Source organism: Peromyscus leucopus, chromosome 6, assembly GCF_004664715.2.
Source record: "Peromyscus leucopus breed LL Stock chromosome 6, UCI_PerLeu_2.1, whole genome shotgun sequence".
NCBI lineage: Eukaryota > Metazoa > Chordata > Mammalia > Rodentia > Cricetidae > Peromyscus > Peromyscus leucopus.
In genome coordinates, this window is record NC_051068.1 from 75,724,460 (window position 1) to 75,741,886 (window position 17,427).

The window sequence follows — 17,427 nt, forward strand, 5'->3', positions numbered from 1 at the left end:
GAATCCTCTTAGTAATTAGAGATTGTGGGGAGGGGCCGGGCGTGGCAATAGACAGCTGGCTCTGCGATGGTGACGGGGTTGCCGATCGTGAATGTGGTTACACACTGAGAAACAGGTGGTTAGGTCTCAGAAAAATGCACACTCGTAGAGAGGGATGCACGATTTGTTTTTTGTGCACACAGGAGTGTGTAAGCATAAGACTGGCCAAGTCCGAAGATGCTGTGGATTCCAGCAACATCTTTTCCTGGTTTGAATGACACTGTAGTTTTTCGAGGTAGTATCATTTGAGATTGGTTGGGTGAACAACACAGGAACTTCTCTGTACTTTTGCAGGTCTGTGGTAAACACGTATAGCATAAAACTTACCCTTGTAGTAGTTCTACATGCATAGCACTGTAGACTGGATCTTGAATGTCCCACACAGGCCCAGTGAAGAAGGCTTGGTCCCCAGCCTGTGATACTACTGGGAGATGTTAAAACCTTTGAGGGGCAGAGCCTGATATGAGGAAGTCAGGTTACTGGGGTGTGTTGTTAGAAGGGATGCTGGGACCCTGCCTTTCCTTGTTCTCTGTTTCCTAACTAAAGTTTTAGAAAATATAGTCAGAAATCAAGTTCATGAATTGGTCAATCCTCCCTTCAACTTATCACACGAACTAGATAGAGATCATTGACCTTTGTGCAATTTCCATGACAGATCATTTAAGGGCGTGTCGAACGTGAATTTTTCTGATTAGAGAGGCATATGTCCACAGGTGAGGGCATGGGGTTCAGGTAATTTGGATCATCCTGGCCCATGACTAGAGGCTTAGAGCAAGATGGAGAGGAAATCGGGCCCTGTTGAAACTGCCAGGGGGTTTCAGTAGACAATGGCATTCACGTGGACCTAGCTGTTATTGCACAGAACACGAAATCTAACACAGCTTGATGATAATATTCATCAGGAAAGAGAAGTCTATGTTTGGAAGACTTGTTTACATCACAGTTTGACCGTGGTCTCTCAGACCACCCATGTTGAGGTCTCAGGGCCCCTTGTACCTTCACCCACAGCGTGGACAGCACTTCATACAGGTACATGAACAGCCTAGAGTGGCTGAGGGGACCCCTCCTCTGTAGCCTGAAGGGAGAAGGGGAAGATTGGACTCCATGGGGTTCAGGAGAGGATGCCATGGTCACCTCCTCAGACCTGTCACTGAAAAGTATTCCAGAGGGGTTGCTGACAAAGGTGACATGGCCAAAGCATCGCCATCTGGGGAGCAGCTTCATTCTTGTTCCTGGAGAGCTAGGGATGGATTTTGAGTGAACCTCTGAACACTGTAGGCAAGACTTCTATTTGTGGTTTTTTTTTTTTTTTTTTTTTTTTTTTTTTTTTTTTTTTTTTTTTTTTTTTTTTTTTTTTTTTTTTTTTTTCTGGTGAAGGAAAGAAAACCCTTCAAGCTCTCCTCATCTCTCACACCCCAGGATGTGGACGAGTCAGCTAAGGAGTATCCCAGTCTTCTCTTCAATAGCAGAAGGCCTCTTTCCCATCACCCTGGGGCTCAGCCTGTTGGTGCCAGCCTAAGGGAGGGGACATGGCGCCCTCCTCACTTCACTCCTTGTCTTTCTCGCCCCTTTTCCTCCTTTGTCTCTGCTGTTCTTCCTCCTCTGCTCAAACTTCACTTTCCTGCTTGCCTCTCCTGTGACGCCAATTTGACATATTAATCATTACAGCAGCCACTGAATGCTCCTCTGTGCTTCATTAATCCAGAAGAAAATACCATCAGCTGGTGAGTGCTTATTTGCCCTCCCCAGGGCCCTGGATCCTGGAACTGTCTCCGTTTCCATGAGTAACAAAACAGAAGGCAGCTTTTATGGAAGGCCATGGTGACCCGGGTGCTGGATGGACATGGGAGGCTGAGAATGGGGGTGGGCTGTAGTCCCTGAAGTTGAAGGCTATTCATCATGGACCCTGGCAGACCTTGGGCTGGTCAAGGACTCCAGTGGAGGTCAACTGGTAAAAATCCCATTAGGGTTGCCAAGGCCAGAACAATGTGACTCCAATAAGGTTAAACTTTGGCGTTTTTACAACTTTTAGGATGATAAGGTTTTTAGTCACGTGGGGAAAAGAGCTAGAGAGGGTCTGTCCAAATTCTCCTGGTTGGGCATTGGGGTGTGGTCGGGCCTGGCCCCTGGCCAGACTCCTGAGGCTATCTGCTGAGCGTGGGCCAAACTTCCCAGCTACACCTTCTGCCCTGCACGTGGACAAAGCCTGCTCTCCCATCTCTGGCCTCTGGAACTGATAGGAAAATGGATCTGGCAGCTGTTCCAGATGAGAAAAGCCCTTGGGACAAGCTGACTTAGATGGAAGAAAATGCCCTGGCCAAAGGTGTCACCCTGCCCTTGGAGTTCCTCCATGCCACCCACCACAGGAACAGCAGGGGACGGGGTTTCATTCCCGAGGGAATCTTTCCGTTACTGCCCTCCCACCTGGGCAATACTTTATCGCCCACCTGGGTCTGTCCATCCTTCCACCTTCTTCTTTTCGGTTCCACGGAGCTTGGGACATGCTTCTAGAGCAGTGCCCGCTCTTCAGGCAGCTCCCTAAGAAAGCAGAATGCTTGAGAGAATCTGCGGATGGGAAAGAAGGCATTTTTAGTTCATTGGCTTTGGCCCTGTCGTGAAGTAGAACGCAGCAAGAGCATGTTGTAAAGGAGCTGATGGTGACCAGGCCCCAGCGAGAAACAGGAAGAGGAGGCCAAGGTCCCAGCCTCTGAGGACACACCCGTGACTTGATTCCCTCACACCAGGCTCTACCTCCCCAAGGTTCTGCCATGTCCCACTCCTGTCCCAAGCTGAGGCCCAAGGCTTCATCACACAGCTCTGAGAACTTATCCCGGCTCTTCTGCAGAGCCCTGTGAAAGTGGAGAAGGATGCTGCCAAGGACGAGCTGGACAGATGCCTTCTCGTGGGTGTGACGCAGCAGCCGGTGGCACAGGCCTATGACCCCATCACTCAGCAGGCTGAAGGATGAAGTCTGAGAGTTCAAGGCCTGTCTGGGCTATAGAGTGAGTTCATTTTCAGCCCAGGCAACTTACTAAACCCTGTTTCAAGATTGTAGGCTTTCATACATGGCCACCCAGGCCTTGTTTGACCATGAAGTGTGAAGTTGGGTGCCTAGCACATACTGGGACCCATGAGCGTTGGATGAAATACTGATTTGCCAGACTTAGAAGAGGACTTCAAGATGTCATGGTCTCCACTCATGGGTCATCTGTACCAATGAAAAATATCATTCTAAATGGGTCACTTATTTCCTGAGGGTGAATTTTTTTGGTCAGCTCATACATGGCAGCATATGTCATAGGATGTCCATTTATGTCCATTTCAGATACATCAGATGGGCACATCTATGTCTCTGGTATCATCAGGTTGACTCGTTTAGAAAATTTACTCAAATTCGAAAACTCAGACCAATAGCCTCAGTGACACACTTCGTCTGTGTCAGAGGCAACATAATGCCCTTCAGAAATGCAGAGATGTAAGCTCTCTGGCCCCGGAGAAGCAATCTCGCAACCAAAGACAGATTATTCAAGGGCAGGGAACACTGGAGTCCTCGCTCCCATGCTGGCTGTGCACCATCACCACGTGGGGACGTGGAGATACAGGCATGGCGTCTTTCCATCAGGGACCGCAGTCCATCTAAGGTATTTCCTTGACGAAAACCGCCAAGGCACAGCTGAGGTGTGTGGAGGTGTGTGCAGCCGTGGCTCCGGCATCATGGTAGACCTTGGTATACCGACTGCCGTCTGGCTTTCTGGGCTCACAGGTTGGGGAAGCAGGCAGTTCAGAGAAGGAGGAGTGGTCCATGGCCGACCAACTTTACCCATGCTGGCGCTCAGGTCTCAGGGACTCCGGAGGTCATTTTCTTTTGGGTACAGAGCTAGAGTTCATTTTCTGGGTCCAAGGTGGACCTGAACCATGAGGATTCTAGAGAATGGAGCTAGGTCCCTCGTTAGGCGCTGGGACCACTCCCTCCAGGGATCCGTGAAAGAGGGATGTTTGATAGGCCTAAATTGATAGGCCTAAATTCTAGCCCAGTAGATCTCTGGGGGGGGGGGGGGTTGTCAAATGATCCTTTCACAGAGGTTGTATATCAGATATCCTGCATGTAAAATATTTACATTATGATTTATAACAGTAGCAAAATTGCAGCTATGAAGTAACAAAAATAATTTTGTGGTGAGGGGTCACCACAGCGCGAGGCACCGTATCAAAGGGTCACAGCATTAGGAAGGCTGACAACCATGGTCCTAGCCACTTTGGACTACAGTGGGCCCAGATTGTCACCTGCCTCAGCTCAAAACCACACTAGAACCTCTGTGACTCTCCAGGTGTCAGGAGTGGAGGGCTGGTCACTAATCGTCAGGACTTTGGGGTGATTCTACCACCTTTCCTCACCTAGGACGCCAGCACCCCCAGTGTTTACCGTATGAGCTCAGCAATATGTATTCAGGGAAGATGGAGTGCCGGGGGAGAGGGCTGGAAGGACAGCCCAAGTCACTAGCGGGGAGGGCTGTGGTCTTCTCCCATGCTCGTCAAAAACCCGGACTGGGAGTTACATTGAGAAGAGCCCAGGGAGGCACCACAAGGGGGATCCGCTGCTGTGACTCTCAGATCAGTTCTCCGGATCATAGGCTCTCCTTGCCATGGGGAAGGAGACATTCTTGCATGCGGCATTCCTGACCCCCCACATTTCCCTCAGCGTGCGCAGATAAGCATTTTCCTTTGCCCTCCTGGGCCACTCCTCAGCTTGTGAAGGAGGAGCGTGACTCACATCTGTGAGGAAGGCAGTTAGGTGAGCCTAATTCAAATGCCAAGCGGATGCAAATAGCCGGCTTTTCTATGAATAGCATCTCTGTGGTTCCCAGGAGGCCAAGCTGCTGCATTCTCATTCAAAGTACATTGTGCTTTTCCCCCGTTTATGAGCTGAACCCTGGGCTGCCTACCTTTGGCCCCTCAAGGCCGGCCCGTGTTCTTTGTTCCCTAAAGTCTCCCCAGAGTGAAATATTAACAGGTGGTGGGGACTAAAGGGCCTGGGAGCCTCTGAAGGCAGGGCTCGTGAAGGAAGGATACCTGGAGGGTGTGTTGTTCACTGACCTGGAATTTTCCATTCCTCTTAAGCTCACATGACCAGGGCGGTGTTTCCTTGAAGTCACAAACCTAAGATGGCTGCAGCGTTGGCATGTGCTAAGTAACTGGACGCCGACCACAGCTGTTTACAGCGTGGTGGTTACTAAGGAGATGAGGGTCTGTGGTGCAGTGTGGTGGAAATGAGTCGGACCTGCGTGTCAGGAGGCCAGAGACCTGGCTGTGGAGATGCCACGAGATGCCCTGTGTTTCCTTGGCTGACGGCAGCCCTGGATCCTGTCCTGCTCTGACTTCCGTGGCTGAGCTCTGTTTATTCTGGGGCAGAGCTGCATTTCTTCGTCACCTCTGAGAGGACAGCCTTCTTGCCTTCTCTGCACCTGTCTCTCCATGCCTGCCTTTCTGTCCTTACTTCCTTTATCTGGAAGCAGAGGGCTCCTAGGCCACGCTACAAGCTGATCACGTGTCTTTGAGTCTCAATGACTTACCTTTGACACTGTCAAGGGCTGCCTCTTCTTAGCCATGGGACCCAGGCTTAATGATTTGGTTTCTCTGGAGATCAGTGTCCTCATCTGTCATGAGGGAACTATGCTAGGGCTTTTGTGAGATTTACAAGCAGGATCTCTTACATGAGGGCTGTGGGAGCACCAGCCAGCATCTGATTTAACATGAGGGCAGGCACGCACAAAGAACTTGTTCCTCTACCAAGGAGTTCCCTCAGACTATTCCTGTGAATGGCAACATGATGCCTCATCGGCTTCTTTTTCCTTGTCCCGTGCAGCGCCCCTCTCTAGAGCTTTCCTCTCAGTTGTGGGCATATGACCTGTGCTCAGGGCCAAGCGGCTCCCCTCCCTGCTGAGCTGGAGTGCTGCCTTTGGAAATCTCCCGTTTCAGTTTTCCAGGCACTCTATTGGGGAGCTTAGCTCTTAAACCATGATTAACTAGCTATGAGTCCCCAAAAGTGGCTATAACCAGTGCCACAGACCAGACTACACCAGTTTGGACTTGAGGTTGACTTCCAGAACCTGCTGAGTATAGACTTATGTTCCCTGGGCACTGCAGTTTATTTTCAGGGCTACTTTCAGAGTGTCACTGTCGTGCAGAATTAGAGGATGTGGGCATTACTAAGTACCCTATATACTACCTTTGGGGAAAATTTTAAGTTTATTTCTGTAGGATGCAAGTCTATGGGCACGTGGCTCAGTTGATTATAGTCTGAGGTTTAGAATGCAGTTGTCCCATTGGCTAGGAATCTTGGTGTGGAGCACAATGTGCCCACTAAAAGTGATAACTTAAGTCCTGGCACTCACCCACTTTTTTTCTAGTAGGGCACGTTCCATGGCTCTTTCGCCAGTGAAGCCCCAGAACCTTGCAAAAGCCTAGCATTGCTGAATCTTGAGTGCCTCTGAATCATGGCAGGGTCCTTCTAACTAAGGACACCTGGTGTAAGTCGTGACCAGTGGTCTGATGTCAATACAGAGAGGTAGTTAAGTGCTTGGAGCCAGGTGTGGTGGCACACGCCTTTAGTCCCGGCACTCGGGAGGAGGCAGAGGCAGGCAGATCTCTGAGCTGAAGGCCAGCCTGGTCTACAGAGTGAGTTCCAGGACAGCCAGGCCTACACAGAGAAACCCTGTCTCAAAGCAAACAAACAAGACTAAAGAAATAAAATAAAATTTAAAAAAGTCTTTGGAAGCAGATGAAAGTCCTGAGTTTGTCCAATCTCTTAGCAGATGTATGATCTTACCTCCCCCCCCCCCACCCCCCCCGTCTCGTTTTCTACGTCTGGAACATGGGAACCTAGCACCCCCTACTCCCCTAGAGTGTGGTGATGACTCACTGGAACGCTGTGTAGACACCTCTATCTATTTGACAGCAGGTGTAGAGGAAGTATGGCCTCCTGGACAGCCCTGAGGCTGGGTGTCCCGGGCCCTCCCAGGGTGCCATCACCAGGCTGGTCCAGGCATTCTCAGCAGAGAGAGAGCTTGATATGGATTGAGTGTTTTGTGGCTGCGACGATATGTCTGCTCCTGGCACCCATCCACGCACAATTACTGGGGCCTCAAAACCCATCAGGCACTCAAGCCTTCCGTGCTCTTTGCATTTCCCAGAAAAGGCAGGACTTGTGTAGGTACGTTATGAATGCCTCCTACAGTCTAACGTTTCCCGATACCTTGCTGGCCCCTGTTGCTTGGTCTTGGAGACCTGCCCTGTCCTGGAGCTGATCTCAAGCACTATCAGCAAAGGCAAGGGAAACAATGGCCTCTCCACAGGACTTTGCCCTCCACAAGCTTAGGGACCACAAGTGCTACCAGCCTGGCTGGAAAAAGAATGCCTGCTGCTTTGGAGAATGTTCAGCTGAGAAACTGTGGTATACACATACACACACACACACACACACACACACACACACACACACACACACGGATGCTTTATAGTGGGAGAAACTCTTCAATGCCTGCCATGAAGTCCTGTACCCTGGGCAGGAAAGGACAGGCCCCCTGGCTGTTGTCCTGTGGAAACAGGTTTTAATCTTCTACAGATCTCTCCTGCCTCCTTCGAGTGTCAAATAAATCATCTGGAGGGACAAGGTGCATTAAAAAAAGAAAATCATGCAATGTAAAAAAAAAATGTAAATAACATGATGTGAACGAACAGACAAGACTTGAGGGCTGGCGAGGACGGCTCAGCAGTGGTTAAGGCATGTGTTGCTCTTGCAGAGGACCTGGGTTCAATTCCCAGCACCATGTGGCAACTCACAACCCTCTGTAACTCTAGTTCTGGGGGATCCGACACCCTCTTCTGACCTCTGCCAGCACCAGGCATGCACAGGATGCTCAGGCATACATGCAGGCCAGACAGCCACACATATAAAAAAGAAATGAACAAACTCGAAGATAAAGTCGTCGTCTGATTTTCATTTGTTTGACCAGGCTGCCCTCACCTTAGCCTCACCCTAGTCCTGTTGGGTGTTTTAGCCTGGAAACCGAAAGGCTTTGTTTTGGGTTTGTCTTTTGTTTATTTGAGACAGGGTCTCACTATGTATCTCTGGCTGGTCAGAAACTCTCTGCGTAGATCAGGTTGGCCTCGAACTCACAGAGATCCGCCTGCTTCTGCATCCCGAATTACCCGAATCAGAGGCTTGTGTTACTGTGTTAACCCACTCTTTTTTTTTTTTTAAGATTTATTTTTACTGTTTTAAATTGTGTGTGTTTGTGTGTCTATGTGAGGATGTTTGTATGCATGAGTACAGGTGGCCTTGGAGTCCAGAAGAGGGCATTGGAACCCCTGGAGCTAGAAACACCTCCCATGGTTGCTGGAAATTGAACCCTGGTCTTCTGTAAGATCAAAAAGAGCTCTTAACTGCTAAATCATCTCTCCAGCCTCCAGGACAGCTTCCTAATGGAAGCATTCCTAAAAAGTCCATAGTTATGGATCCCCAAGCTGTGATGACCCCCAAATGCCTCACTCTTTATTAGGGTAGAAATGATACCATTAATAACTCTGGGACTTTCTCTTTGTACAGGAAGATAAACTGCAGACAACATGTGTACATGCCTCCTCTTCACACGATGTGCACACAATGCATACCCCACCAGAATGTGCTCGGAAAGGGTGTTGGCTTGGACCTAGTCACTTGCAAATGGTTTCGCATATATTCTGCTTTCTACCTTCTTGTCAGCCAGGTATTGGAGGAGGTTGGGCATTCACTCATGTGTGCAATTAGTAAACATTTATCCTGCTCTTATGCACAGGTATTTGCTTGATGCAGAGAAAACAGGTCAATTAAACAGGCCCTAAACTGGATGTGCTCCAAACCTGATGAGGGACATATTTGAGCAAAAGCATGGGTAGGATGTTAGGGGATCATCGAGGGTGTGGCAGTACACTCAAGCAGAGTCTCTAATGGGCTCTCAATACAGTGAAAGTTGGGGTGATGCAAGGGTGCTGAATTCTGCTGAGGGAGAGGAAGGATGATGTTTCATGCAGAGGCAATGTGTATATTAAGCCGCGGCTCCCTAATGCCCTCTGCGTGCCAAGGGATAATAGGGCCATGCCCTCAGCACCTCTCTCCAGGCTATCTGAATAAATTCCATCCATGCAAAAACAATGGACCTTAGAGAAAAGTAGAGCTTCCTGGCAAGGGCATCTCAGTCCTGGCTGGCTAGATGCCCGTGAAAAGTGTGTGTCTAGTAGTCTGCCTGTCCCTCCTACAGCATTTATCACGTGCCTGTAATCTCCAGGGTCCTGTTTGCACACCCCCCCACAAGACTATAAGCTCTGTGATGTAGGGCCAATTCTGTCTTGTCCACTGTTGTGCCCCAAGGCTCAGCACAAAGTGGTTCATGGTAAGTGCTCAATGAAATATTTATTCAAGGGATGAATAATAAATAAGTGGGAGGGGGAAGCAGCGAGGCCAAGGACTTGCAAGTCACTTAGAATCTAGATTGGCTCCTTTTATATTCCTTTACTATTACCTATTTGTTGCCTTTAGATATAACCGAAGCCCAATGAAGACTTCAGCATTTTATTTTTAATTGACAGATAACAAATTATATTCGGTGTGCTAATCTGATGCACACAGTAGGAAAGGAGTAGTTCTGGATGATCAGCATTTCCATCTTCTTGACCATTCACCACTGCTTTGCGTCTGGAAACCTTGAACCCCTTTCTCCGTGTTTTAAAATGTATACTAAGTTGCCAATTACAGTCACTCTATCTTGCTATGGAACACTAGATCAAATTCTTCCAATTGGCCTGCATTTTGGTACCCACTACCCAATACCCATCTCCATCTCCTCTCCTCCCACTTCTTGGCCTTTGGTAACATAAGAACATTCTATGCTCTTCCTTCCAGGAGATGTACCTTTACAGCTTTCATGCACGGATGGGAACAGTAGCATCTGCCCTTCTGCCTTATTTCACTTAACACGATGTCCTCTGGTGCCATCCATTTGGTTGGTTGCGAATGCCAGGATTCCAACAAATCAAAGCCACGGTGAGACAGCGGCTCACCCCTGTCAGAATAGCTACCACATGGGCAATACATGACAAATGCAGGCAAGAAGCAGAAAAGAGGACTCTTAGACAAGGCTGATGGGAATGTAAATTAATATAGCCATTTATGGAGGCCAGTGTGGAGGTTTCTGGAAAAAAAAAATTAAAAATAAAAATGACCCAGTCATCCCTCCTGGAGATCTATTCAAAGGAAATGCAATCATCAACGCAAAAAGTTCATTGTGTTCCCATGTTTATTGTCCCACCACCCACAACAGGCAAGATATTAAACAAGGTTCCTATCAACAGATGAATGGATAAAGAAAATGTTGGATATATGTATAATACACACGTACTAATGACTTTCCTGCCACTGTGGCCACAATACTTGACAGAAGAAACTTAAAGAAAGAAGGGTTTAATTTTTCTCATATTTTTCAAGGAATCTTAGTCTATCATGGCAGAGAAAATGTAGGGAAGCAGCTTGATTGTTGATGAGAGGGGCGTAAGGTGCAGGCTGTTCACACTCTGGTAGGTCAGGAAGCAGAGAGGGACCAGATGTCTAGACCCCCACTAGAGATTACTTCTAGCAGTTAAACGCCATCTCCCACAGCTCCACAACCTTCCAGCATAGTTATTGTGTGTGTGGCGGGACGGGGCATGAGTATCCCTTGATGTCCACGTGGTGGCCAGAGGACCAGTTTCAGGAGACATTCTCTCCTTCCACCATGTGGATCTGGGGCTCAGACCTCAGCTGTCACTCTTGACAGCAAGTGCTGTCAAGTACCCACAGAGCCATCTACTAGCCCTATAAAACCCCAGTTAATTAAATGTATAGATTGGGAGAGCTAGACTCGTGGCCCAGGCTTCACCTAAGTAACGAGAGACCTCTCTCTTTGCTTTCTTGCCATTCAAGTCCCTATGGAAAGTCACTACTTGTAGGCTGAACCCATGAGATTGATTGATGGTTATACTTTATAACATGAAAAATGTGATCGTTAGCATTGCAAAATATGGTGGTTTGAATGAAGATGGTCCCCACAGGCTGATATGTTCAAATACTGAGTCCCCAATTGGTGGAATCGTTAGAGGAAGATTAGGAGGTGTGGTCTCATTGGAGGAGGTGTGTCACTGGGGGCAGGCAGGCTTTGCGGTTTCAGAAGCCCACAGCCTTCCCAGTTAGCTCTCTCTGCCTCCTGCTCTGGGCTAAGGGTGTGAGCGCTCAGCTCAGCTGCCCTAACCTCGGCAACTGTAAGCCCAGTTAAACTAATATATATCTCTTTGGTCATGGTGTTTTGTTCCAGCAGTAACTAAGTTCTAGAAAAGTAACTAAGACACAAATAAAACTGTGAAATGAAGAGCTGTATTAGTCAACCGTGGCCAGTACCAATGCAATAGTTGTAGGATAGATTGAAATACCCCACATGAATGTTTTTTACTTTTTTCTAAACACTTAATTGATACTGTAATGAGGAAAATGCCCCCCTTATGTGGATGCAGGCGTGTGTGTGTGTGTGTGTGTGTGTGTGTGTGTGTGTGTGTGTGTATGTGTGTGTGTGTGTGTGTGTGTGTGTGTGTGTGTGTGTGTGTGTGTGTGCAGTGCATGTGCGTACAGAGGACAGAGGGCAGGTTTGGGTAGCCTTCCTCAGTTGCTGTACACCTTTGCTGTGGGATGGTCTGTATGTCAAATTGCTCTGATTGGTCAATAAATAAAACACTGATTGGCCAGTGGCCCAGGCAGGAAGTAGGTGGGACAAGGAGAGAGGAGAATTCTGGGAAGCAGAAGGCTGAGGTGGAGAGACATTGCCAGCCGCTGCCATGACCAGCAGCATGTGAAGACGCCGGTAAGCCACCAGCCATGTGGCAAGGTATAGATTTATGGAAATGGATTAATTTAAGCTATAAGAACAGTTAGCAAGAAGCCTGCCACGGCCATACAGTTTGTAAGCAATATAAGTCTCTGTGTTTACTTGGTTGGGTCTGAGCGGCTGTGGGACTGGCGGGTGAGAGAGATTTGTCCTGACTGTGGGCAAAGCAGGAAAACTCTAGCTACACACCTTATTTTGTTTTTAAGAACATTTCTCTCATTGGCCTAAAGCTAGCAATGTCCAGGGATCCAGCCACCTCTCCCTGCCTCCCCAGAGCTGGGTTTATAGTCACATGCCACCATGTCCAGCCTTTTACGTGGGGTCTGAGGACTCAAACACAAGTCCTCATGTTTATTCGACAGTTACTTTACCAACGGAGTTGTTGCCTCAGCCCTCAGTGAAGTAAATGCTTTAGTTACTAATCTGCAATGTTCAAAGACCATAGCCTCCACAGCACACGAGGCTCGAACAGCAGAGCAGTGAGAGCTAGAAGTCCTGGTAAGAAACAGGTCCTGCACATGGTCTTAGAAAAACACCAAGTGCCGGGCGGTGGTGGCGCACGCCTTTAATCCCAGCACTCGGGAGGCAGAGGCAGGAGGATCTCTGTGAGTTCGAGACCAACCTGGGCTACAGAGCGAGTTCCAGGAAAGGCTGCAAAGCTACACAGAGAAAGCCTGTCTCAAAAAACAAAAAAAAACAAAGAAAAGAAAAGAAAAAAAGCTAAGAATGTGCCTTTTTACTCTTTATACTTTTTCATAAATCTCTGGTCAAGTTATTTGCTCTCTCTGGGTTTCTCTTCAATACCAATAGTAAGACCTGTTGTGCTTACTGAGAAAAAAACAGACAGACCAACAGAGAGAGACAGAAAGACAGAGAGACAGAGAGATCAGACAACCTCACAAACCATAAACACGCCAGAAATGTAAGGAATTGTCTTCATCGTCATTAACTGGCTCCTCGTCCTACAAAGAAATAAGAATAGTAATCAAACAAGGTGCAAAATCATTGAATGTCTACATTCAACACATAGGGTGGAAAAGCAAGTTTGCCCTTCTATAACATTTGCTCGTCTGCCACCCCGGAACTGGAAGCCCGAGGAGCTGGGAAACGACAGCCTTCGAAAGGCGATTCTGTCTCTGGTGGATACACTTAGCTGTCTTTGGTGTGTACTTCCCTGAAGGCCCTGTTACAAGGCTTCCTGATGCCATCCCAGGAAGGTGAGCCTGACTGAGATGGATGCCTAGGAAAGAGAAACCCTCCAGCTCCTGCTGCGCTTTCCCATACCAGCTGTGTGGCGCCGCTGCTCTGCCTCTAAATCCAAGGGTGGGAACTGTTCAAACACACCTCCCTGGGCCTCTGTACCCTAGAATCCAGAGTCTGGATCACACACTTGTGAGTTCTAGAACAAACACCTTTTGGATTCTCTCTGGTCACAAGCTGCTAAGGAGCATCTCTTCATCTTAAGGCTAAACCCAATTGGGAAGATATCAGTAGAGTAAATAGGTGATTGAAATAGGGCCTGTTTGTAAAGAAACATGAAATGTGCGTATGAATGACTACATGAAGCCGTGACTATGGTTTATAAATATTGGGGAGGACCAAATTCAAGTATCAGAACCTAGATGTTTTATTCTGGAATCAGGCAGCACACATGTGGATGACGAATTGGTATAAGCAAGGAATTGGGGCCAGATATCAAAGACAACATTCTCATAATCTAAAAAGTTATGGAATTATTTTACACAGTGAAGTCCACCAAAAGATATATCCTCTCCATGGGAGAGCAACCAACTGAGTTCTCTCTCCTCTCCCATCCGTCCGTCTGTCTGTCCGTCCCTCCCCCTCCCTCTCTCGCTACTCTTCCTTTCTTCAGTTGTTTTTACACCTAAAGCTTTGGCATCCGAAGTGCTAGGAATCAAAACGTTCCTTTTGAAGAAAGATTTTGTATTTTTATTATCAATTGTGTGTGCAGTCGCTCATGTGTGTGTGTGTGTGTGGGGGGGGTTGCCTATGGTGACCAGAAGAGGATATTGGATCTCGGGGAACTGGAATTACAGGTGGCTGTCAGCCTCCTGACATGGGCGCTGGGAACCAAAGTCAAGTGTTCTTCAACACTGAGGCATTTCTTCACTTCCCCATAAGATTCTTTTTTTACTAGTGTGTGTGTGTGTGTGTGTGTGTGTGTGTGTGTGTGTGTGTGTGTGTGTGTAGGTCAAAGGGGAGTCAGCTCCCCTGGAGCTGGAGTTTCAGGTGACTGTGAGCTACCTCTTGTGGGTGTTGGGAATCGAACTCTGTTCCTTTGTGATAACAGGACGCTCCCCTACCCACTGAGCCACCTCTCCAGCCTGCAAAAAATGTGCTCTCAGTAAGCAACCCTGGGGCTTGTGAAAAGCACTCAGGGCGAGAAGTGAACACTGGAGACACCAGTACTTGAAACGGCCCCAGGCAGCGTTGGCGTCCCGGTGGACCTTGTGCCGCGTGTGGCACATGCTCTAAAGAAGCTGTGTCCCTTCAGAACGGTGGCCTGCCAGGCCCTGGCTCTCTGGCCTGCTCTGGCTGCTCAAGTTGAGGCAGTATTCCCATCTTGAAGATGAGGAAAGGCGGGCTCCAGGAGTGCAGGTTACCCGGAAGTAGAGGCCTGAAACGCGATCTCTCACCTACGTGACCTAACTCCTCAAGCGGGTTCTGGTTTTGGGATTTTCTTCCTCCTGTATGTAAAGAGTGCCAAGGTGAGCTGAAACAGACAGGTTCAAACCAGTACAGGTATGCTATCAGGAAGCTCTGTGAGAAGTCCCTGAATTTTCTCATTTCAGACCCCACCATTATCTCCAAAAGCCACAGGGTTTCCAATGCTTCTAAGGTATGCTCACGGGGAGTCGGTGGAAGGAGAGACTATTTGGGGGACCTTTCAAGCTGATCAGGGCTACTTACCAGGGTAGTATAATGGCAACATGCCCCTCCCTTCACAACCCTTCTTCCTTCCTCTTCCTCACTATCCTTAACTGTTTCCTCCCTCCCAACGGCATCCCCATCCCCTCTGACATCACACCGTCATCACAGCCGTTATTAACACTCCATCACTGCCGTCACCATGACCATGTTCACCCTCCCACCAGTTACCATCCCGTGTATAGAGAGAGAACTTTTTCATGTGATGTATTACATTTTGTTTATGAACGTTACCACACGCCTGCCTCCACCCCAAAGAATACTCTGTGCTAGACTGCTTTCTGGTAACGAGAAGTAGATATCAGACTAGGCAACATAAAAACAAAACCAGCTTGACACGGAGGTGTACTCCTGCTACCTCTCAGCACTTGGGAGGCTGAGACAGGAGGATTGCAAATTCCAGGCCAACCTGAGCTATGCAATAAGACCCTGTCTCAAAAAAAAAAAAAAACAACAAAAAAAAAAAAAAAAAAACAAACAAAAAAAAAACCCAGCTTTGTGTTTCATAGTTAAGGCTCCAGAGTTTCTGTAAAACGAAGGAGGCTCAGCTTTCTTCACACAGCAGGCTAAGAAAAAGAAGGTTCTGGTAGACCCAGGCTTCATAGTACATACGTGCTCCTTTTGGGGTTTGGCCTGAGATCATGACTAATGGGGTACTCTAGACCATGCCCTCCACACAAAAACCAGAGAAACTCACCCCATTAGAGACCCGAGTCTTGAGACTCCAATGATCAGCAAGGGAGAGGCTTGGTAGTAAGACAGGAGACTTGTTTTTTGGAAGGTACAAAACTGCTCAAGCAACTGTCCTCACTCCCTAATTACAGCCTTGCCGGGGAGGCCTGGAAGGGCTCTAGAGGCCTCGTTGGAGCTTATAACCAGCTCCGCTTAGGTAAGAGCCCTGTGTAAACAAGCCTCTGGGGGCCGCCGACCTGTAAACAGCTCTGCAGCTGACAGACACAAGCTGGGAATAAAACATGCGCCTGCCTGCAGATCCCGGAGTCCAGAGCCAGCCCCGCCTGGCCTTGGGCCAGGGGACAGGATCCCAGAAAGTTTGCCAATGCACCCGGGACCTGAGAACAAGTGATGTGAAAGGAGAGAGGCCGGTGGGAAGAATGGATGTGGGACCAGCCAAAGTGACTTCCTCCGTGTAAGGGCGGGGATGGCTCTGCCGGAGGAGCGTGTCACTTACAGAGCAGAGGGGGTGAGATGGACTAAAGAGGCAGGATACCCCCAGTGTGCAGAGGGGCCACAGGAGCAGCCCAGGCTCCCTAAGGAGCTGGCATTGTCAAAGGCAGGGGATACACACGCCCCTTTGTGTTCTCCACAATTACAGCTGGCAGTGGATTTGAGACCTCTGCCCGGCACCATAAAACTGGTTAAGACAGCACATATTATGTTTTATGTACTTTATCACAAACAAACGCTGGGAGTGGTTAAAGGTTCTAGGTAGGATGACTCCAGTAATAGGGTGTCATTTAAAGGGATTTATTTATTTTTATTTTATGAGTATGAGGAGGACTTGCCTTTAAGGATGTATGTGTACCACGTTCATGAGTGGTGCCCATGGAAGTCAGAAGAGAGCAGCAGATCCCCTGGAACTGGAGTTATAGACAAGTTGTGAGCTCCCATGTGGGTGCTGGACGTTGAGCCTGGGTCCTCTGAAAGAGGACCCCTTAACTGCTGATCCATTTCTCCAGCCTCTAAGTACTTTCTTATCTATTAAAAAAATATTGGAAGTCAAGTCTCACTAGGAATGTCGGAACTGAAAATGCATGCCCAGCTCTCCTCACTTGGGTATTTTACACAAGTACCCTTGTCTTTTTTATATACTTAGTTTAGATTTATATCTCAAAATCTTTTTCTTTTTTTAAGACAGGATCTTACTCTGGCTTAGATGAGCCAGGACTTCACAGGAAGCCCAGGTGACCTCAAATGTTTGATCCTCCTGGCTGAGTGCTGGGATTACAGGAGTTCACTGCCATGCCAGATGTGGCTTTACATCTTGAGATTTATTTTTATTTTGTAAGGTGTTTTTGTTTTTTGTTTTGTTTTGTGGTTTTTTTGTTTTTGTTCTTTTGTTTTGAGACAGGATTTCTCTGGGTTGCTTTGGAGCCTGTCCTGGAACTCGCTCTGTAGACCAGGCTGGCCTTGAACTCAGAGATCTGCCTGCCTCTGCCTCCCAGAGTGCTGAGATTAAAGGCATGTGCCACCACCGCCTGGCATGGCTTTATATCTTTAACTCCCATTACAGGCACCATTGGGGCACTAAGGAAGCAAAGGCAGGTGTATCTCTGTGAGTTCAAGACCAGCCTGGTCTTCATAGTAAGTTCCATGCCAGCCAGGGCTACATAGTGAGATCCTGTCTCAGAACAAAATAACCCAACAGTAGCCACAGCAACCATGACTACAGGACACTTGTCCCTGTGGCTTTCACCAAGTCTCCCCATTGCCTTCAATTCTGTAAAAAGTAACATTGGGTGGTATTTCCCCCCGT